This window comes from Suricata suricatta, chromosome 3, assembly GCF_006229205.1.
Source record: "Suricata suricatta isolate VVHF042 chromosome 3, meerkat_22Aug2017_6uvM2_HiC, whole genome shotgun sequence".
NCBI lineage: Eukaryota > Metazoa > Chordata > Mammalia > Carnivora > Herpestidae > Suricata > Suricata suricatta.
The window spans coordinates 134,495,313-134,520,239 of NC_043702.1; the positions used below are offsets into that span (position 1 = coordinate 134,495,313).

General features: G+C 43.2%; 1 protein-coding gene across 1 annotated transcript in view; it reads right to left on the reverse strand.

Annotated features, from left to right (window-relative positions):
* The window catches only part of CACNA1E (calcium voltage-gated channel subunit alpha1 E), a 496,040-nt gene that overhangs the window by 386,528 nt on the left and 84,585 nt on the right, over positions 1-24,927 (reverse strand). The window lies entirely within an intron of this gene.

Sequence of the window (24,927 nt, forward strand, 5' to 3'; positions counted from 1 at the left end):
GCACTGGGCCAGGCACTGGGCACACTGACATGAGCTGGATTTAGTCCACATCCTCCTCATGGGAGAAACGGGAAGAACATCAATTTTGACCACATAACATCATGTGCTATGATTGAGGGAGGCCTGATTGTTGTAGGAGCTCATGGTAGGGGCACTGAAGCCCATTTGGGGATGACTGGAAGGATTCTGTGGAGGAAAGGGCCATCATTCTGTATTTAAATAGAGCTTTCCAGTTGAGAAATAGGACAGGATTATGCACAAAATGAAGACCATGTGCAAAGAGGATTTAGGGGACTCAAGGATTGGGAGTTCCCATTATACGTCTGAGATCTGGGGGATAGACCTTCTGATGCGAGAGGACCTTTTGAGGTATCTGCTTACTGTCTCCCTCCCAGCCAAGAGCCCCACACCCAAATTCTTGGCCTCCTCCCCACCCACATGCCAAACCACACCACTAGTGACCACAAGTGACACAAGTACACATGTGCCCCTTCGGCACTAAGCAGTGCCACAGGTTCTACATGCTCAGAAAAGGCCTGGCATCCAAATCTCTCAACCTATGCTTAGTGCACCCCAGGCACTATGTAGGCTCCCATGGGAGGCATCTTCCCAGAATGCTACCCTCCAGACGTGCCCCCCACCTCCCCTGGTCTGAACTGAAAATCTCAAAAATAAAGAACATTAAAGAGGAATCTTTATGGTGTAGCCATACTATTTTATAAGTGAGGAAGCTGACGTGCAGAGAGACAGAGACCTGCCCAAGGTCACACCACCACTCTAAGTCAGAGCTGGGAGAGAGCTCTGGTTTCAAATCCTGGCTCATAGTGTTTCCCACTGTATTGAGTACACTGCTCTACCACATGAAGCAGAATAAACAGACACCTCAACCAGCCACCTCCACATCACACTAAGGTAGCAGGTAGACAAGAAAAAGCCAGGATGATCTTCCTGCATGTGTGATAAAGCCCGATGTGAACACTGAAGAGACCGGACTTCCCTGGAAAGAGGCCACTACAATATCCTCTTTTGTCCCTTCCAGTGTTTCTAGCATCTGGCCTGGTCTTCCCAGCCCGGCCAACACCACACCCCAAGGCTTCAGTGATGCTGGGCTGGAGGCTCTCGGAACATGCTGGTCAGTACGAGATACTCAGCCACCAAGCCTGGGTCAAAGGAGCAAGGAAAGAAAGGTAAAGGGTCCAGGATAAGCTTAGTAGGGAAGAGAAATGAAGGGAAAAATACATTTCAAAATCTGCAAACAGTTGGGTGGGTCCCTAGAAAGAGTGATTCATGTTCTTCACATTGTCATTCTGTCTCAACTCTGCTTGATGGATTTTAAATTTATCCTTCATTCCTACGATGTTTAAATGTCTTCTCCCTCACCACACACATGTACGTACCCCTCCCTGGGGTGCTCCCACTCTCTGCAGGCTTCAGCACTACCAGAAACTCAAGCAACCTCGTCTGCCAACCACAGCCTCTTCTCCCTCATGGTCTTACATGGCTGAGACTCCAGGGTCACCCTCTCAGCTCTCACCAGGCCACTGACACCAGGCTCCTGGCATCTGCTTCCTGGCCCGGCCCACCCCGCCCTCTCTCTCTCCTCTGGATTTCCCTTTCCCAGACACTTTGCCAATCTGAATCACATCTTTGCCAAAATTATAGCAGCAATAATATGCACTGCAGAGCTCTGCTTCAACAGAATCAATTTTACGAATATCAAAACATGAAATTATCTCATCTTTCCTTTAAGAATTCCTGTTAAACAACCCTTCTATTATTGATATAAATGTTCATCAGGGGAATCTGTCGCCCCCACTGCCTGACAAGCCGGCCAGTCCACAGCTCTGGCTGTCACCAAACTGAGAAAACATCTACTATCTCAGGCAACTTAGATGAGATAGAGTCTACCTATTCCAAGGAAAAACATTTGAATCTACTTTGTACTTAGCCTTCCCCCAACCCAGCCCCCAAATTCTGGCATCCTTGAGTTCCCTGAGATCAGGGATATTGTCTCATCTAGAACCTAGTACTGAATTCAACACATAGTGGGTTGTTTTAGTGGTCATTAGTTCTGTTTGTGAAATATTCTGGATATCCTCCATCCTGGGCACATAGGAGGATGCACTTCCTGGCCCCCAGTGGTTGAGTGGGCACATGTGACCATTCTGGCCAATGAGTAGAAGGATGTATGTCACTTCAAGGCTAAGCATTCTTTTTGCTATATATGCTCTTTTATTTTTTAATAATTTATAGTTTTATAGCTTAATAGTTGGTTTCCATATAACACCCAGTGCTCTTCTCCACAAGTGCCCCTCTCCATGACCATCACTCCCTTCCCTTTTCCCCCTCCCTCTTCAGCCCTCAGTTTGTTTTCAGTATTCAAGAGTCTCTCATAATTTGCCTCACTCCCTCTCCCTAACTCTTTTCCCCCCTTTCCCCTTCCCATGGTCTACCCAAAGGATACAGAAGTGCTGATGCATAGGGGCTCATATACCCCAATGTTCATAGCAGCACTTTCAACAATAGCCAAATCATGGAAGGCTAAGCATTTAAATGCAGTGTGAGATCTCTATATCTAGAGCAGTTGGCAAATTGTTTCTATAAAGGACCAGATAATAAATATTTCACATACTGCAGGCCATGTAATTTTTGTTCACCTAGTCAAACTCTGTTCTTATAGCATAAACACAGATAATATGTAAACAAATGTGTGTGACTGTGTTTTGATAAAACTTTATTTATAAACTTTTATAAATGTTACTCTTTCAACTGCATCTCTTGGACTCCATCACTGTTTCTCAGTCTATGTCCATGGGGGCTGGTTCTACAGCAGCAGGCAAAGAGAGGGAATGGAGACCCATGAAATAGCATCATGGGTGGACATACCAAATGAGAAGCTTCCTGAGGGCAAAGTTGCTGTCCTATGGCCCCCATACCCAGTACCTAATAGAAGGAAAACAGGCCTTGCTGTTCTGAGATACTGGCCCAAGAATATGCTAATGAAGTCTCCAAGGGCACCTGTCTTATTCCTCTAACTCTTGCTTTCCACCAACCTCTCTTCTTATTCTTTTCTTTAAGTTTATTTATTTATTTTGAGAGAGTGCACCTGTGTGTGCAAGTAATCAGGGAGGGACAGAAAGAGAGGGGGAGAGAGAATCCCAAGCAGTCCTTGGGATCAATGCAGGGCTGCATCCCACAAACCATCATATCATGACCGAGGGGAAATCAAGAGTTGGACGCTCAACTGACTAAGCCAACCAAGTGCCCCTCTTATTCTTTATTGTTTTCTTTGGCTAATGGGCAGAGGATAGGAATTTTTTAAATTTGTTTATTTTGAGAGACAGAAAGGGAGAGAGAGGGAAAGAGAGGGAGAGAGGGAGAGAGAGGGGGAGAGAGAGAAAGAGGGAGGGAGATAGAGGATCCCAAGCAGGCTGTGCACTAACAGCAGGGCTCGAACCCACAAACCATGATATCATGACCTGAGCCAAAATCAAGAGTCAGATGTTTAATCCACTGAACCACCCAGGCACCCTGGGGATGGAATTACAGGGGTAACTACAGGGGTCCTGAGGAGGAAAAATGACATATCTGAAACCCAGTAGTCCCATTAAAAACTCTTCTTCCCTTGCTTGTCAGTCCACATGGAGTAGCAGGTAAGGGCTCTCCTTCCCACCTCCACCCCAAGTACCCTGCACTGCCAAAGCCACTAGAGCCAACAGTTGCACTCCTGCCTGCCCCTGAAATCTTCACTCCTCTCTGCCTTCCAGAGCTGGAGTCGAGATCTTCCTCCATGGAGAAATATTATGTCATTTGCACCACCCTTCCCTTTGTATCATACAAGGAGTTTTAATTTTTGTGTGTCTATTTTTGATTACTTCAGAAAGAATAGCCTATGCATCCCATTGGCTTGTCTGTGCCTCCCAGGCCCAGCAGGGGAGTCCACTGTGCTGAGGACATGCATCCTTCTCTCACTGGGTTCATGTCCATCCCACTCCCACCCCTCCACTGCTCACGTTCTCATCCCTCCAGAACATGTGCATCCTCCAGCCACCTTCTGAAAGATACATACACCAGGAAGTCAGCAAAACTTATGCTCTTGTGAATGCACTGTCTTCAGACCCGCGGAGTCTTGAGTCCGGCAACGAGGAGGAAGTCTCCACGGCATACACCACTTCACACAGGCTGGGAGACAGTGGGCACAAGTGGGACTGATGGTGCTGACATGTGAATGGTGGCCCAGAAGCTCTCCTGGCTTTGCTCCTTCTCTCTGCCCTGCACAAGAAGAGGGCAGAAGAGCCCCCATCCCTAACTATTAGAGGTGAAAAATCACAAGGAGGAAACATTTTTTAAAACGTGACACTACACTACCGAGATGACAGGCTGAGCTCCTCTCTCAAAACGATCCTCTAGAGAAGACAGCTGATAGGGTTCATGGGTTTCTGTCCAGCAAAAGGGAAGGCAGAGAATGACCTTATTCATCATCCTCACACACCTGTTCAGAGAGGAGACATTCCTAGTGCAGAAATATTCATCTAGGGATTTTTCTTTTCTGAGTCAGCTTGCTCCCAACCACAAGGGAGGAACAAAAGCTGTACATTATTTTCATTTGCCGTGACCTCCTAAGACTGTAGTGCTCAAGCTTCAGTGTACCTCAGAATTATCTGCACTGCTGATTTTTAAGTGCAGATTCCTGGGACCTCCCTTTAGAGACTCTCATGCAATAGTTCTTGGGCGCACTCAGGAATCTGTAGTCTTAATAAACATCTCCTCACCTAATCATGTCTTAAACACTGTTGTAAAAGCACTAAGTAGTTATGAGAGGTTTTGCTAAGTTGGTAAGAGGTGTTGTCCTGGATGAATTAGGATATTAAATGCCCCTAGGACAGTGTCCCTCTCACCCATTTTAAGTCTATATCTACATAACCAGGAGTTCCTTGACCCACCCCCACTTCTTGCAAAACTCTATCCTCCCCGAGACTGGCATCAGTTTTGGCCCACCCCACATTCTTCTCCATATGTCTATGTTGTTATGGTGACTGTTCAAGGATGGGCTAATGTCCAGCTGCAATTTGACAGGCTGGTGCATTTTGAATGTAAACCAAGACCAAGGAAAATACTCGGCTTCAAATACGGAATGATCACTAAGTCCACCAGAATCCCTGCGGAGGAGTCAAAAGAGCCCATGATCTGGTGTCAGAATCTCTGCGTTCAGGGCACAGTTCTTCTACTTTCTAGTCAAGTAACCTTTGGCAATACTCTTCTCTTCTCTGGGTCAGTTTCTTCCTTGAGGAAGATTATTTGTCACAAATAATCCTACAAAAGTCTGTGGTGGGAAATAATTAAGATAACATCTGTGAAAGAACCTGGAGATTGTAAGTCTACCTCCATGCCAAGTAAGAAGAGGAGAAAACTAATATTATGAAGCACTAGCAACCTCTATTACTCTAATATTTATAGTGTGATATAACCACAAAAGTAAATACAAAGCCAAATATTTACAAATATATCAAATACACTGAACATTGGCCAATTTAATGGGGTATTAATCAATTGCTGGAAATTAGCAACATCATAATATATGCAGACATAGGTAAACAGATATATTTTATGTGAAAGAGAAACTTTAAACATCGTGACAAATAATCAATTCATCAAAAGATCTAGATGATCTGGAAAGCAAGACCTCAAAAATGTAAAATGTGGGTGAGTCCTAATCAACAACAGAGCAAGCTCACCACAGACATATATATCTCTACAGTCATTTGATTAATGATATCCCTCACACACTAGCCTTTTAGCTACATAAAGGCAAAAACCACGCTTGCTTTTTTCAGCACTGTATCCCTAGCACATAGGCATCCAGTAAATATTTATAAAAGGAAGGAATGCACAGGAGAGAGGGCAGGGGCAGGAAGTAGAGAGAAAAGAAGACGCTATGCAGTTTCCCATACCATCATTTTGCTCTGTGGTAAAGTAGTCCTCTTTAAGAGTTACCTTCTGCAGAAATCCTTACAACTATACTTGAGTGAATGGAAGTGGTTTTAAGGGGCTTTTGCCTGCTGCTTTCCAATTTGCTTAAATATTCATCCTTACTATTCTGCTTTAGAAGCTCCTTCAAACCTCCACAGGATCCGCCTGACTTAAAGAAGAGAAGGAAAACTCTTTAATAAGGAAAGGGGACTTACTACATGACTATGCAGAAATCATCAGGAAAACACAACGGCTTCATTCAACAAACATTTACTAAGCACCTAGTATGTGTTAGGAACTGAGAAAGGCACTGGACACTCTTTATGATATCACAACAGGAGTCCAGGAGGAAACCCAAGAAGTTAGACCCAGCACAATTAAAAAAAGTTTAGCACAGTTACTTTTTAATATAAAGTAAGAATTACTTCTGCAAGACCATCTTGAAGATCCTTGAACATCCGTGACTTTTTTGGAATTTATTCCTTCTATTACTCCTTCTACTTCCCTAAAGCACCCAGACAAAACAGGCGGACAGACAAAGACAAAACAGGTCCTTTTTCTGAGGACCTGAAAGTGAGTAGAAACCAAGGAACAGAATACCACTCCTCACATAGTCTCTGGAAGAAACACCCACCAGGCGTCAGTAAAGGTTGCAGCAGGAGAGAAAACAAGTATTTCCACCCCTTGGACTTGCAGGAACAGTCGAGGTGCCACAGCTGCCTGACCTGGGACAAAGAAGGCCTGGGGAGCAAACAGTGAAGAGACCACAGGTCTCTGAAAGGCTGCTGTCCAAACCCCTGCAGCATCAGGCTCAGACAGCTCGATCCACAGTGCTGCAGGAGCTTCTCCACTCGCCTCATTTCCATCAAAACACTTTTCAAGCATCAGTCCCAGGAGTGCCAGGAGTCTCCAACTAGAGCCTGGTAATATCCTTCCCACCCACGCACACCCAGATTACTTGAATTGATTTCCTTAGAAGCCCTCTTTCAAAGAAGAGTAAGTTACTGCCGCAGGAAAGTTATGGGTGGGAGATAGCAGTGTTGGTGCAGCCAGACAGAATCTCTTCTCCTTCAAAGACACCAGCTCAGCAACAGTCCCTCACTCTTCAGCTCAAAGCCGGGAACTGTTTGTAGTAGGAGAGCCAGTCTGAAATGCCACACAGAGAAATAAGCGCATAGCTCTAAGCCTGGCATTCAAGGCCTCCAAACTGCGGCCTCAGGAAGGACAAGCCTATAATCCTTACGGACTTTGCACGTGAGCCAGGCATGAGCCCCTGTGGTGGTGGCTGTCCATTCCAGATGCTGAGCTCTGCCGCATCTGTCTGCCAGGACTGGCTCCTCCTAGGGGTCAAGTCCAGATGTCAGACCTGTGTCAGAGCTACAGAAGATATGGAAGGTACGAAGAAGCCTGCTGAAAAGTAGAAAGATGACAGGTTATGAGCTGGCCATTCAGACGCCAGTGGAAATGGAAGAAGGACGCACCGATGCCTCCAGAGCCTATCTGGTCTCTGAAAGCTTTTAGACTCTCTCCCTCATTGTACTCACTGTACTCTCCATTCAATTTTATGCATTTTCTTTCTGGTCACTTATTGTGTATTTCACGATAACCTGCACAGACAGGTAATCAGTGGAGCTGGTGCCACCGCCTCCCCACTAACCCAAGGATGAAGCCGCCACCTGGAGGAGAGTGGGGCCGAGACCATCACAAGCAATGGAGATAACGCTACCAGATCCGGTCACCTTGGAAGCGACCCCTACTCTACACCGCTAACCATACGAAGCAATACAGATCCTGACGGTTAAAGCCCATTCATTTGAGTTACATTTTCTGTTACTTCCACCCCAAATATACTAACTGAAGGAGCCCCCACAGGCCCCCTCCACAATGATGAGATTTGCCACACCACAAGCCCACAAAACCACTTAATTGTTTTGGTCACAGCATGAGGAAAGCCCCCTCACACTCCTCCATATGTTTTTGGTTGTAATTCATCTTTTATCCTTAGACATTGGGACTCACATCTTGCATTAAATTCTAGAGACTAGGATACTAGGATTCTAATTCTAAGAATCCTTGGTATAATGGGAAAATGACTTAACCCAAATGGAATAAAGTGAAATCCAATTGAGCAAGCAGTAAGTTTTAGGCAGGGAAGAAACACTGCAATTGGACTGTATGGAAAAGGACTTGTTGCAATTAAATGCAGTGTAAAAGGATTTAGTGGTCATGGTGGGCACTGCCACCGGCATCATTATCATCATCAATAAATATAATGGCTAAGATTTATTAAATTTTTGTTTTATGCTAGATATTCTACCAAGGGACTTTCATGGAATAAATCTTCTAAGGAATTCATTTAATTCTTGAAAAAAATCTTATGAAACAATTATTATTAACCCAGTTTTACAAATGAGAAAACTAAGACTTAAGAGGGTTAATTAATATCTCCAATGTTAGGTTCATACTGTCGTTAAATGGTAGAGCGTCTGATCCATGTCTGATGCCAAATCCATGCTGTCACCCACTGTACCACACTGGGCTCTAATAATGGTAGTATTATCCTAATAACAATGGTAATGATAACTTTCACTTATTGGACTCATATTCAGGACCAGAAATTCATGTTTATTAGTCATCTTATATGATAAATTTTATCACTGTTCTCATTTAATAATGGAAACTTACCCAAGGTCACCTAGCTAGTAGTAAACACTGAATCTGGACTTCAATATCTGATTCCTCACCCAAAGGCTTGCTGGAAAGCTGTGCTTTGAAAGTGGATGGGATCTCAAATGGTGCTATCCCTTGGGTGAAAGACTATCTGTGTGTTTCCTTTTCTTTTCTTTTTTTCTTTTCCTTTCCTTTCCTTTCCTTTTCTTCCTTCCTCCCTCCCTCCCTCCCTCTCTCTCTCTCTCTCTCTCTCTCCCTCTCCCTCTCTCAGCATCTGCATGTTTCAGTGATTGTATGTACCATGTATATGTATGTGTAAGGGTAATAAGTCCTGTATGTTTATGACAGATTCTACCCAGTCCCTCCTACAGGCTTGGCTTTGTGCTCTATGCAGGTCTGTGTAGAAGATGTAGAGCCATGGTCAATGGCACACTCTAAGTAAGCACAGCACTTCGTGGGAGCAGAGCATGCTCTTGGCTTGGCCAGAGTCCCAGGTCTCCTCAGAAAGCACCATGTAGGAAGATCACAGGACTGCCTGGATGTGTGGAAAAGGGGAAGTGACACTTGAGATCATGGCATCACCTGACAAGAATCAAGGAACTGCTCTGCTCTGGGATGAAATAAGGAGGAAATGGACAAAATGAGTCTTGGGGTCTTTCCAACTCCTTTCTTAGTCCCTGAGCTCTCTCTCGCCACTACAGCTTCACCCGTCAGCTGCCAGGACCCTTATACCCCCCTCTGGCTGTGGCCAAATTCCTGTCTGTCTTCACCAAAATATTTTACCAGAAAATTTCCCATGACTACAGAAAATTTTATCCAAAAATGAAAACTGGTCTGAAAAACAAGATGTTTTTCTGATTTGCAAAGTGGACTGCCCATTCCATCTGACACATGTTTTCCATGCATTTTAGTCTGATTTCTCCTATATAAATCGGTACCATTTTCACGGGAACTAGCTGAACTCTAGACAAGATGGAAGCTCTGTGGCATGAAGACCTTCCTTATCATATAAATTATAAATATCAATTACCTCCTTCTGAGCCAAGCAGCATACTGAAGGCTTTACAAGCCTTCTAGCTAATCTTCTCAACAGTCCTTAATTTTTTTTAAATGAACTGAATCATACACCCATTCATCCGATCACTTATGTATGCAACACACTTACGATGAGCACCTTTTACATGCCAAGCATTGTGCTAACATTAGGGCCAAAAACAGACCAGTAAACAGACTCTGACAGGTCACTGTGATAAGTGCTCAAATGGGGACAAAGAATAAGTGCTTTTGGAGGCCGCAGAGGGCATTGGAGAGTTGGAAAATTTGCTTGAAAGGTAGGATATTTAAGCTGAGAATGTACATTATGTACAAATGGGCCTGGCAGAGAGGGTGGGAGTTGGGGTGGGTTGCAACTTAAACAGCATGGTCAGGGTAATCCTCACTGAGAAAGTGACAGTTGAGTAAATCTAAAAGAGGAGCGAGCAATTCAGATATTCAGGAAGACCAAAAAAAAAAAAAAAAAAAAAAAAAAGGCAGTGTGAAGACAGTATTGAAGGAGCATGCCTAGCATGTTCTAGGAGCAGCAAGGAGACCATGTGGCTAGAACAGGAGTAGCAAGAGATGGAGTCAGAGACCTAATGTGAAGGGCTGATACATAGAGGCCTTTTGCCTTTTGCTCTGAGTGAAATGGGAAGCCACTGGAGGGCTTTAAGCAGTTATGACATTACCCTAGCTATCACTGAGAATAGTCAGGGATCAGGGTAAGAGGCCAGGAGATCAGTTGGCAGCTCTTATAATACTAATACAGTAAAGTGTGCTGCTTCCTCTCTGGAATCCTGGGCAGAGACAGCCATTCAAAGTGTTCTAATCGATAGGAGTTCAACACACTGCAAGGAAAAATGGAGATGGGGCAGGACTGGGTGGAGGCAGGGAGAGAGGTCCGGCGCTAGCCTGGGCCCACCCGCTAAAGCTCCCATGTCCACTGCGTGGTGAAGGAGAATCTCCGAAGACTTCCTGCCCACGGGAGAGGGGCAGGGGGATCCTGCAACTGTCCTGAAGGGACTGAAGGTTCAGATAAGGACCAGCAGCATGGCAGAGCATGCGGCTGCTGTAGCAGCCAAGAAGCCAATGCCCGTTCACGGGGAGGACATCTATGCGTCAGCGATAGCCAGTCTGCAGCCAGCCCCTGCACCTCCTCAGGCCTGATGCCCACCCCAGTATCAGGGCATGTAAGCTCCAAGACAGAAAGGGTAGGGGACAATACATTAGTGAGCTGCACCTGGCTGCCTCAGTCGGTAGAGCATGTCACTCTCGATCTCAGAGCTGAGTTTGAGCCCCACACTGAGTGTAGACAGTGCTTACAAAATTCTTTTTTTAAAAAGAACGATAAATCGTAAATTAACCAGAAAACCTCTGACCAGAACTAAGAAAAACCTGCATTTGTAAAAATGAAGTTGTTTTCCATTAACGTAGTTAGGGACTCAGAAATCAAACAAGTTTCTGGAACTAATGAAAGCTACATTTTTATAACCTGAGTTTTGTTGCTGTGCAAATTCAAATCTGCTTCATAATGTATCACCGAAAAGAGCACTGAGATACAATAAAGCATAGAGATAAAATAGATACGATTCCATGACTTATCTGGATCACCTGTACTATCCATTCTTTGGAATAATCGGGGCAGAAATTCAGCAATGAAGGTTTTAAATATTCAAGGCCATGTTTCAGGACTCCACCTGTAATTTGGGCAGTCTTAATGTGTTACCATGGCATTGATTGTCTTAGCTTCATCTTAGGCAATGATATATATAAAATCATGATCTGATATGCTAATTATATTTTTACTCCTTTTTTTTCAGTTTTTTTAAAGACTGTATATTTTAGACCTGTTTTAGGTTCAAAGAAAAATTGAGAAGAAGACACAAAGAGTTCCCATATACCTCTTGCCCCCACATACACAGTCTTCCCCCCATTGCCAACATCCCCCGACAGAGTGGTACATTTGTTACCATGAACCTGCCTTGACACATTACAATCACCTACCATATAGAATTTACGTTAGGGTTGGGGCCCCTGGGTGGCTCAGTAAGTTAAGCCTCCCACTTGGGCTCATGTCATGATCTTGCAGTCCATGAGTTTGAGCCCCACGTCATCGGGCTCTGTGCTGACAGCTCTGAGCCTGGAGCCTGCTCCAGATTCTGTGTCTCCCTCTCCCTCTGCCCCTCCCCTCTTTCCTTCCCTCAAAATAAATAAACATTTTTTAAAAATTAAAGAATTTACATTAGAGTTCACGCTAGGTGCCCTGCGTTCTGTAGGTTTGGACAAATGTATAATGACAAGTATCAACCACTATAGCATCATACAGAGTATTTTTACTGCTCCAAGAAAAATATTGTTCTGCCTATTCATCCATTCCTAACCCACACAACCTCTGGCAACTGTTATAGGTCAATGTATGAAATGTACTAGGTCAACTTATAAGATATCAGAGAGCTTACTGTACACAGGTTCGGTTTAAACTCCCATTCTGAATAATTAAAGATTGGGCAATCTGGAAAGACCCTAAGAATGTACCTTGATAAGGAACATTGTAACCTGAAGTTTACACCCCCCACCCCTCTACTAAGACCTGGCTGAAGCAAAGTCTACAGGTGAAAGTCACCTGGTCACTGTCTCTCGTAGTATCTTAGGTGTCTAACTATGATTGGTCAAGGGACAAAGAACCTTAAAATGATAGGTTCCTGCCAAAAGTAACGTCTGTGTATTATAATGTAATTGGCTACCAAGGAATGCTGTGAATTGTAATTGGTTAACTAAATAATGACATGTTCTGTCTATATAATCTCACTGCTGTCTTTGTTAGGGGCAATTCTCTGCTCCTTAACACCAGGGAGATCAGGTTTGGCCTGGCTGTAATAAAAGCATGCGGCGGTGAATAAAATGATGCCTCCCTTCGATTAGGCATTGGTGGTCTTTTTGTAATCACCACACAACAGCAATCACTTATCTTTTTCCTGTCATCATAGTTTTGCCTTTTCCAGAATGTCATGTTGTTGGAATTTTGTAGTATTTAGCCTTTTGGGACTGACTTCTATCACTTAATAATATGCACTTAAGTTCCCTCCATGTCTTTTCATGGCTTAATAGCTCATTTCTTAGCACTGAATAATATTCCATTGTTTGATTACCACAATTTATCCATTTACTTACTGAAAAACATCTTGTTTCCAAGTTTTGGCAACTATGAATAAAGCTAAAAACTTTAGTGTGCAGGTTTTTGTATGGACTTAAGTTTCAGCTCCTTTGGGTAAATACCAACAAGATTGTTGGATCACATGGTAATAATATATTTACTTTCGTAAGAAATTGCAAAATTCTTTTCCAAAGTGGCTGCACCATTTTGTATTCCCATCAGCAATGAATGGGTTTTCCTATTGCTCCAATTCTTGCCAGCATTTGGTGTTGTCAATGGTTTGGATTTTTACCATTATAACAGGTATATAATGATACCTTATCGTTTTACATTTTTCCTGCTTTTAATAATAAATCCTCACCAGTGAAAATCATCTAGCATACCACCATGTGGGAAACATGGTCCTCATTGACATGAAGGCTCTACCTAAAGTAAGTCATCCAAGGCTTTAATGTTGACCGTGAAATAGAGGACATGAAAGATTACCTAAGCTACCCTCCCCGTCATTACTTGAGTCAGCTCTACACATTCTCTGCACAGGCTTTCAGCCTATGCGTGAACACCTCCATTGACAGGGATCTCACAGCCCCCAAGGCAACTATTCCAACCTTAGATGGCTCTATTAGGATGTGCTTTCTTCTTCTGAGCTGAAATCAATGTGTGTCAACACAAAAATCAATGGACTGTGAGGAAAAGTAATTCATTCGCTTCTGCTCACTGCTGACATTCTAGAAAAAGAGGATGTAATCAACAATAAAAACAATGAAGTGAAGCCAAAAATCAATGTGTCTCCTGTCGAAATAGCTCTCCACTGAAATAATTCAGTGTTTTCTCAATTGACTCAGAAGACCACAGATTTTTCAGTGGCTTCTTTTCCTTCCTCCACATCTTCCTTTAAAAAAAATATCTTTGAGCTTTTTTTTCCCAGTGAAAAGCTAATTGTAACTTTCCTGCAAGCCATTACCTTTTGATTCAGGTTATTTTGGGAAGAGTCAACTCCTACAACTTCAGAAGAAGGGCACAAAGGGCACAGTATAAGGAGGAATGTTGAAGGGATTCAGAAGGTGGCCTGAGGGGACTCACTGAAAGATCAAGGTTCACCTAGAATCTGTAGAGGAGATGCTCCCTCACATTCATGCCCTCACAGTGTAGACAGAATTTCCGAGGAGATATTCTGCACAGCAAGACCACCTGGAAGGAAGAGAGTTCTGTTTCTAGTTCTCTATCTGCTGCTTTTTGCCTGTTGATCAAACTGAAAGGCTGATCTGTAGAGATGGGGCTACAGATGTCAAAGTGAAAAGTCCTTGGAAACTAATACAAGAGTAGGTCCAGCTGTGCTGCTCAGACATCGTTCCCAAAAATAAGACAGAGTGGAAGGCTGTCGCAGTGAAAGGTGACCTAGGTTGGGTGGGGGAGGCAGAGAGGTGTTCTTGCTCCATGGAACTCCAGCCTCCTTCAGTGAGGCCCAACGAGGGAGCCCACTTGCCACACAGCCCAGTCCACTGCCAGGATGATCTCCTTCCAGAGGTCACCAAAAGAGAACGTCCTCCTGGCCCTTCTGCTCCTTCCTGCATCCCTAGCTTTGCCATTTACCAGCTTAATATTAGTGAGCCAGTCAGCCTCCTCTCTGGGCCTCAGTTCCCTCATCTGTAAAATGGAGACACTGCCCGTGCCTCCAACAGATTTTAAGGATCAAATAAGATAAATGTGAGAAAGCATGTGTTAAAGACGAAAGTGTTATTATCACCTAATTTAAAGTTTTATCGTACCTTTTTCCTACTTTTAAAGAAAGAAGGAGGAAAAGAATACTTTTTCCTCATACTCAACAGACCTTATGAGAGATGGGAATTAAGCTGACCCTGCCTCAGCTGAAGCATCTGGGCAGAGCCTCTGGTCTTCATAGGTGTGGAGACGGCAGCTGTTTTATTTTACAACTGATTTCAGAATAAAGAGAAGTTGGGACGCCTGAGTGGCTAGTCGGTTAAGTGTCCGACTTTGGCTCAGGTCTCACGGTTCGTGGGTTCGAGCCCCGCATCGGGTTCTGTGCTGACAGCTCAGACCCTGGAGCCTGTTTCAGATTCTGTGTCTCCCTCTCTCTCTCTCTCTCTCTCTCTCTGCCCCTCCTACATTCATGCTCTGTCTCAAAAATAAATAAACTATAAAAAAAGTTCTTAAAAAAAAAACAATAAAGAGAAGTCAACAGTCAGCCCTCTGTAGGCCCCCTGTGGCCCATGCAGCCCCACAGAAGCCTGGGGTTGAAGCAACAATGGAAAACTGAGCACCAGAACAGGCATAAGATACATAAGGGAAGAGGTGGCTTCCCTGAGCCAAGTGCCATTTATAAGGCAACATTAGCACACTAGCAGCAGGCTGGCTAATTTATTTGTTCTTGTTACAGGAGCACCTGTTTCTGCAAAAATGAGGTGGCCACCAGCTCTGTCATGGTTGCTAGGAGAGCACCCAGGATCTCCAGGGTTACTTTGTCCCAGCCAATGCGGCAAGGGCTTTTTGAGAACCAGGAGAGCGCCCATGGGAACTGCCTGCAGGACAAGAGGGGCAAGGATTGATCTCATGGTCAGGGCTGGACCTGGAGGTTCCAGGGCTAAGGAGCTGGGCAGGAGGCAGGGAGGACAAGAAGGCAGAAGGGGAGGGATGCCAGGTCTGAAAATGGATTCTAAAGCATCACTAATGTGACCCATTCAAAAGCTCCTCTCGCTCTCCTCCTTCTCTGGAGCCTTCCTAGTGAGCTCAAGAGGAGACCAAGTCACCTGGCCCAGGCAGGAGGCTGGGCAGCTTAGGGGTCCAGGGCACAGCCCTAATTGCTATTATTTTAGTGAGATCCAGTGAGCAGAAAGGGAGCACAGGACGAGTTGAGATGGGGCCGATGCTCCTGCCTCTTCCACAAACACTCGGAGAGCTCCCACAGTCCTCTGCCCCTTTCCTTGTGTACGCTCTTTGGTCAGCTCTTCAATTCCCTAATCCAGAGACAGAAAGCCCATCTTCAGAGTTCTGAACTAAAAGTCCCAGCCATTCCTTTTGCAAGAGCCTTCCATTTACAGAGGTTTTAAAACCAGGCATCTTTTATCTTCTGAAATAAAGAATCCAGTCTTCCCCCAATCCCCAAGAGAAAACTTAGTTAATGGAAAGAATCTTCTCAATATTAAGATTTCTCTTCTATAATTTTTTTCTTAAATTCTTGAGATGTTACCACTTGTCTACATAAGAATGTGGTGGGGGGGTATCTATTTTAGCATAAACTAGTTTTAAAAATTGTTTCTTCTGCTTGGGGCACCTGAGTTAGTCAGTTAAGCATCTGACTCTTGATTTTGGCTCAGGTCATGATCTCACATTTTTGTGAGATCAAGCCCCACATCAGGGGCTTGTTCCCTTTGCTGACAGCACAAACCCTGAGTGAGACTCCCTCTTTCCCTCTCTCTCTGATCCTCCCTCCCTTTCCTTCCATCAAAATAAATAAAACTTTAAAAAATAATTTAAAAATAAAAATCACTAAGACCAATGTTAAAGAGCTTACTATCTATGTTTTCTTCTAGGCATTTTATGGTTTTAGGTCTTACATTAAGTCTGCAATCCATTGTGAGTTTATTTTTGTATATGGTACAAGAACATGATCCAGTTTCATTCTTTTTTATGTAACTGTCCAACTTCCCCAACACCATTTATTGAAGACAGTGTCTTTTTCCTACTGTATACTTGTCGAGGGCCGCCAAGTTTTCTGTCTGCCTCAGGCAAGGATTATCACTCCTTTGAGTGAGCCAGTAAACAAGATTTGCATCTGGAGGCTGGAGATTGCCATTTCCTGGTCAAAATAACTTTGGCGACTGTCTTGCTGAGCCAGATGACACACAAAAGATCAAAACCGTATTCAGTGTTAGTTCTCCATCCCCCAAGATTGCTGAGGCAAAAGTCGGGGCGCTTCTTTGATATGCATTCGACTCTGTAGCCTGCCTAGGTCAGCTTGCCTTGTCTTCCCCCGCTGAAGACTATATAAAGAACAGTTCTTTGAATAAACGCTCTCTTTTGCCTGATCGCCTGATCGGAGAACCGTGAGTTCTGTCTTTACTCTTTGCGTCTCCCTCTCCTGCCCCCTTTTTCTCTCCCTTCCTCAGAAGGACCCGCGACGATTCTCCGCCCTGCCGGTCGGGGCGGACGAAACAGATACCGCAGATCGCCGGACGAGCGGCCGGGCCTGCGGGTTAGGACAATTGGCGCCTCAACGGGGGGCTGCGACCCTGAGCGCTGAGCGCGGGTTACGACATATACTCTTGCTTCCTTTGTTGTAGACTAATTGACCATGTAAGTGTGGGTTTATTTCTGAGCGCTTTATTTTGTCCTATTTATCTATGTGTCTATTTTAAGGCCAGTTCCATACTACTTTGGTTACTACAGTTTTGTAGTGTAGTTTGAAATCTGAGAGCAGATCGCCAGCTCTGTTCTTTCTCAAGATTGCTTTGGCTATTTGGGGTCTTTTACAGTTTCATACAAATTTTAGGATTATTTGTTCTACTTCTATAAAAAATGTCATTGACATTTTAATAGGAATACATTGAACCTGCAGATTTTGGGGTGTACTACAGACATTTTAACAATACTGACTCTTCCAATCCATGAGCACTGTATATCTTTCCATTTATTTGTTTTCTCCTCAGTTTCTTTCATCAATATATTGCAGCTTTCAGAGTGCAGTTTTTCACTTTCTTAAATTTATTCCCGAGTATTTTCTTTTTGATGCAATTGTAATTGGGCTTGTTTTCTTAATTTACCTTTTTGATAGATCCTTATTAGTGTATAGAAATGCAAAAGATCTCTATATATTGATTTTGTATCCAGCAACTTTACTGAGTTCATTTATTTGTTCCAATAGCTTTTGGTTGTCTGCTTTAGGGTTTTGTATGTACTGTATCATGCCATCTGCAAATAGTGAGTTTTGCTTCTACCTTTCCAATTTAAGTGATTTTAGTTCTTCTTCTTGCCTAATTGCTTCCAATATTATATTGAATAAAAGTCACAAGAGTGGACATCTTTGTCTTGTTTCTAATCTTAGAAGAAAAGTTTCCAGCTTTAACCATTAAGTGTAATGTTAACTGTGGGCTTGTCATAAATGACCTCTATCATGTTGAAGTACACCACCTCTATACAAACTCTGTTGAGAGTTTTATCATAAATGATGGTTGAATTCTGCCAAATGCTTTTTGTTCATCTATCAATATGATCATATGATTTTTATCCTTCATTGTGTTAATGCGGTATATCACATTAATTGATTTATGAATATTGAACTATCCTCACATCCCTGGAATAAATCCCACTTGATCATGGTGTATACTCTTTTTATGTATTGTTGAATCAAGCTTGTTAATACTTTGTTGAAAATTTTTGCATCTATGTTCATCAGGAATATTGACCTGCAATTTTGTCTGTTGTAGTTTCTTCGCATAAGTTATTTATTTTACCTTAAATAGATCTTTGTTTCCATGTTATTCTTCAAAGAGTAGATGTTCCACTATCTGGAAAAGCTTTGAGAACAAAAATTCTACCTTTTAACTTAAAGGAATCACAGGGAAGGCCTTTACTGTGGCCATAGTTACTCATCATCATCAAAAATACCAAAGCTATCAAAGCCATGATTTTTTAAAAATATATACCATCTGGAGCACTTGGATGGCTCAGTTCATTAAGCATCTGACTCTTTTTTTTTAATTTTTTTAATGTTTTTTTTTATATTTATTTTTGAGAGACAGAGAAAGACAGCATGAGCGGGGGAGGGTCAGAGAGAGAGGGAGACACAGAATCTGAAGCAGGCTCCAGGCTCTGAGCAAGCTGTCAGCACAGAGCCTGATGCGGGGCCCGAACCCACAAACCGTGAGATCACGGCCTGAGCCGAAGCAGGACACTCAACCGACTGAGCCATCCAGGCACCCCAAGCATCTGACTCTTGATTTGGTCATGATCTCACAGTCATGAGACTGAGCCCTGCATTGGGGTTTATGCTAGACATGGAGCCTCTTTAAGTCTCCCTCTCCCTCTGCCCCTCCTCTGCTCTGTCTCTCAAAAAAATAATACATATATAACATATAATATTATAAAACATTGATATTAGAATGTGGTGTCATTAATAATTTCCCAGTGGTTCACTCTGGATAAACTGACTTCTAGGTTGCATTATCCATTATTTATAAAGAGACATTATTGAAAACCTAAATCACTTGGCAAAGAGAATGTACACACACACACACACACACACACACACACACACACACACACATATACCCATACACACCATGTAACAATATTCTCCCTCTCCCTCTCCTCCACTCTCTCTCTCAAAAAATATATAATTCATATATTATATAATATACATTATATACACACACACACAAACACCATCTAAAAACCCCAACTGATGATACTTCAAGATAGAGCAATCAGAAGATAATTCCACAAACTCCCATAACTATATCTGCCCACATACCACATAGTTATCTTCCCAAATAATCCTATAGATAAATCCAGCATGCCTCTATCTAAGTCAACCCCTCCTAGGGGCACCTGGGTGGCTCAGTTGGTTAAGCGACTGACTTTGGCTCAGGTCATGACCTCGCAGTTCGTGAATTCGAGCCCCCCACCGGGCCCGCTGCTGTCAGCCTGTCAGCACAGAGCCTGCTTCAGATCTTCTGTGCCCCTCTCTCTGCCCCTCTCTTGCTTGGACTCTATCAAAAATAAATAAACATTAAAAAATACATTAAAGTCAAACCCTCCTTTCTTGACTCAAGTTCTTATCTCTCCCACTCTAGGACAATACTTTTTCTTCAATATAATCCATTTTTCACTCTCTATTGGACTATCCCCATCAACATACAGATATGGGTTATTCTCTCATCCTAGGAAAAAAACACTTCTTTCTCCAACTATTGCCCCATTTCTTTGCTCCTCTCTGCAGAAAATGCTTCAAAAGAGTTGTCTATACTTATTGTCTCAGTGATCCTCTTCCCAATATTTCTTACATCAACTTTAATCAAAACATTTCTCTTCACAGATTTTGTTAAGATCACCAATAACCTCCACATTGCTAAACCCAATGATCAATTTTTCTTGTCATTCTTTGGTGTGGTAATCAACTTCCAAAATGACCCCCACCGTCTGGTATTCATGTTCTTGTGTAGTCTCTTCCAAAGAACATCCAGAGGTGATGGTATAACACTTCCAAAATTAGCTTACAGAGGACTGTTATTACCCTCTCAGGTGCTCTTTTGCACTCTCTCTATTTCTCTTGCATCATATGAGAAGAAGCTACCAACATGTCATGAGGCCAAACAGCCTATGGAAGAACCTACATGGTGAGGAACTGAGGTATATGGACAAGAGCCAGTGAGAACGGAGGATTTCCAAACATTGCAAGAATTTGGAGTAGGATTCCCCAGCCCCAGTCTAGACTTGAGACGACAGAAGCCCCAAAGGAGAGCTTGACCACAATCTTGAGTCAAAGGCACCCAATTTAGCCACTCCTAGATTCCTGACCTTCAGAAACTCTATGATAAAGTAAGTGTTTATTATTTTAAGGTACTAAGTTTTGTAGTGATTTGTTACACCGAAATAGATTACTAATCTACCTGACCAGTCACATCATTTGACACAGTTGATCACTCCTCCCTCCCTCCTTGAAACACTTTCTTAGTTCAGCTTCCATTAAGCCACTCTGTCTTGGTTTTCCTTCTACTCCACGGATGACTTCCCCTCAGCTTCCTTTGTTGATTCTTGTACTCCTGCCCAACTTTTTTTAAGTTAAGGAGGCCCAGAGATGGCCCTTGGTACTCTTCTTCGTCTACACGCCCTTCCTTCGTGACCTCATCCAGCTTCATGGCTTTAATCATTACCAACTATATGTTGTCAATTACTAAATTTATATTTCAGACATTCAGAAATGTCTCTCTCACATTTCTGACTCATAGAACCAATTGTCTACATGATTTTTCTACCAGGACATTTAATATTTAGCCCAAATTCAACCTGGCCAAAAGTAAACTCCTAATTTTCTCCACCCAAACCTATCCCATATTCTTCTGTATTGACAGCATTCTCCTAGTTATTCAGACTATCCTTGATTCTTATCATTCTCTTATACCCCATATCCAATCATGGATAAATCCTATTGACTCCACCTTCAAGAATATGAGATCCAGTTTCTTCTCACCTACCAAGGCTACCATTCTGGTTCATCGTCTCTCACCTGGACACAGCAATAGCCTTCTAACTGGTCTTGCTGTTTCCACCCTTGCCTCTCTGCAGTCAGTTTTGGATATAGTAGACAGTGTGTAATGTGATTCCTTTAAATAGACAGATATCATCATTCCTCTCTACTCAAAATCCTGTGATATATCCCCTTTTTATTTAGAATAAAAGCCAAAGCCCTCCCAATGGCCAGCAAAGCTCTACATCGTCTGGCTCCCCTCTTACTTCGCTAACTTCATCTCCTTCTATTCTCCCCTTACTCTGCTCCAGCCACACTGACCTCCATGCTGTCCTTAGAACATGCCAGACACACACCCACAGCATCTGCACTGCTCTTTCTTCTTCATGGAATTCTCTTCCCCTAAATATCATTATGATTCAGTTCCTCATCTTAAGTCTTTGCTCAGATACCACCTTGTCCATGAATCCTGTCTTGGCCATCCTATTTAATACTGCACACTAACCCCACCCCTAGGACCACCAAACCTCCTTATCCTACCTTTATTTTTTCCATAGCACTTAGCATCTTTTAGCACACTAGAAACTTTATTCATTTATATTGTTGTCTGTCTTCCTTTGCTAAAATTTAAACTACAAAAGGCAAGTATCTTTGTTTAATTCACTGTTATATCCTAAGCCCTGAAGATGGTGCCTGACATACAGATGACACTAAAAAGCATTGTTGAATGAATTTACAACTACTATCTATAATTATTACGAAAGCCTCAGAATTTTTTATTATCCACATTTTAGAGATGAGGAAACTGAGGATAAGGGAATCAGCATTTCTCAGTCTTACCATGTGCCAGACACTTTACATCCATTATCTTATTTATTCTTCCTATGTTTCAAGGCCCAGAGAAGTGAAGTAGCTGTCTAAAGTCACACAAGTGGTGAGGAGTCAAGTCCTGATGTGACTTCAGGTCTGGCTGGCACATACTCCCACTGCTTTTCCCATTTTGTCATCAAACACCCACCATACCCTAGACAGGTCAGGGATCAAAAGTCACATGAAACCACTGTCTTTGGCCTGGAGGATCCAGCATATCACAATTTCATGGCATCCCTTCAGGGTCCCATCCGAAGGCCAGCAGTCAATCTCCACCTTTCTTTCTGTCCCCAGGTGCAGGCACCAGTCCCACCTGTGACACATGGTGACTGAGAGAGACACAAACAGCTCCGATCCCTCAAATCCACAAACCTGAGAGGAGGTTCTTGGTATTCACTTTTCAAAAGTTGCAAACATGTTTCCAAATATTTGAAATACCAGGGCTTTCAAAGCCTGCAACTTCTTTTTTTTTTTTTTTTAATTTTTTTTTAAATGTTTTATTTATTTTTGATACAGAGCAAGACAGAGCATGAGATGGGGAGGGGCAGAGAGAGAAGGAGACACAGAACAGGAAGCAGGCTCCAGGCTCTGAGCTAGCTGTCTGCACAGAGCCTGATGCGGGGCTCGAACCCACAAATGTGAGATCTGACCTGTGCCGAAGTCGTAGGCTTAAACGACTGAGCCACCCAGGCGCCCCAAAGCCCGAAACTTCTTAATGCCTCCATGAAAAAAGAGCACTAGCCCTTTATCAGTCCAGTCCCTAAAGACTTGAAGACAGGGGCGCCTGGGTGGCTCAGTCAGTTAAGCTACCGACTTCGGCTCAGGTCAGGATCTCATGGTTTGTGGGTTTGAGCCCCGTGTTGGGCACTGTACTGACAGCAGAGCCTGGAGCCTGTCTTCGGATTCTGTGTCTCCCTCTCTCTCTGCCCCTCCTCCACTCATGCTCTGTTTCTCACTATCTCAAAAATAAATAAACATAAAAAATTTAAAAAAAAAAAGATAAAGACCTGAAGACAGCATAAAATCAGTGAAGTCACTCACAATCACTGCTAATAAAATTAACACTGTACTGGCTCTTTCAAAATGCCAGATGCTCCTGAATGCATACATACATCACACCTCTTAAAATCTTCACAGCAACACTATACGGAAGTTACTATTATTAACCCCATTTTATAGACGAGAAAAATGGAGGCATGGAGAGGTTCAGTAACATTCCCAAGGGACCATAACTCGTAAGTAGTAGAGCCAGAATTTGAGCCCAAACAGCCTACCCCCACAGCCCGTATGTAACAGATCCACCACACGTCGGCATGAAAGCGAGCGGAACGGGTAAACACCGCGTGCAGCTGTTGAAGCCCCCGGCACTCCGCAGAGCAAATCCATCCTTGCTCACAGACAACACCTAGAATGGAAGCAAACTGACACAGCTTCCAATACAGCTACCTACATTTAACTCCCTTGTCGTTTCCCAGAGCCCATCCTTACCTTTCTAAAGAACCTGCCCTACATCTTCCTACATCAGTCATTTATTATTCACTGCTACACATGATACTTCAAATTTGCCACCATCACACACTACCTTCAGGCTGTCCTTTCTCAGTCTGCTCCTCCTCTCAGACCCTCTCATGACTTTTTTTTTTTTTTTGCCAGCTACTCATTAATTAAGGGAAGCTTCCTTTTGTTCCAAGAGCCACAATTTCATATTTGCTTCCAGTGATTGTATTGCTCTGCCTTCTTCCTAAAGCACTACCTTTCGGGAGGTTCATTAATCATTGATCACATATATTTCTACCTGCTTAGCTTTTCCTTCTTTTTTAAACATTGACTGCTTGAGTTTTAGAACTGCATAAATTTCCATTCAGTGGATGTTGGTCAGGCATCCACTCTGTGGCTGATTATAGTGGTGACATCTCTGAAATATCTCTCTTTGAAAAAGCTATGATTTAACCAATAAGTGAAAGCAATTTAAACTTTTTAAGATTTCTAAAGAGAGAAAGATCCCTAAGGGCTAGAGGAATAAGAAGGGCTTCAGGGAGGAAGTGAGGATTGAGCTATTCTTGAAGAACAGAAAGAACAAATCTTTTGGCTTCGGCCAAGAGGAACGTTATATCCAAAGCTAAGAAGGTTGAAGTTAGTAAGGCTTAGTCAAGTATCAGGAAAAAGATTTCCAGTGGCAGGGCATCTGGGTGGCTCAGTCAGTTGAGCACCTGACAATTGATTTCAGCTCTGGTTATGATCCTACAGACTCATGATATTGAGCCCCACATGGGGTTCAGTACTGACAGCACAGAGCCTGCTTGGGATTCTTGCTCTCTCTCTCTCTCTCTCTCTTTGCCCCTCCCCCACACTTGCTTGTTCTCTCTCTCAAAAATAAATAAACATTTAAAAATATTGCCAGTAGAGAAAAATGGGAGATAAGATCAGATCAGATTATTCTAATGCCAAATGATGAGACACTGAAGTTGTATTTTGGAAGCACCAAACTGCCTGTGCTTTACAACTTCTGTGCTGACCTGCCATGGAATTTGCTTCAGAATAATATTCTGTGCCTATCATCCTAGGGTCAACAAGAGGCTCTCCTTCATTTACCCAGCATGTGGCCCAGGGCAGATCTGTCCCTCCACCACACACACACACACACACGCACACACACACACACACACACGCCTGGAATCATTAACCAGATTCCTGAACCATGGCACTTCCTGAAAGACAATTGCAGCAGCTTTCTGTTCACCCAAGAGTCAAACCCAGTTTGCATATATTATTCAACCTGAGCCTGAAGACGTTCCATAAGCCAAGAGTCTACTGCACTTTATTTTCCAGACACAGCTCAACTGCAAGGCCAACTGCCTTGACCCCCCCAGCCCCACAGGTGTCCCGACCACTACAAGGTATTTCAGAATACCAGGGGAACTTGCTCCACCTGTGACTCAGGCCTGAGATGCAAGGTCTCCACGTCCAGGGTCTCCTCAGTTTTCATCTACGTGGTGAGTCCTAAGCTTAGTCGATTCTCACA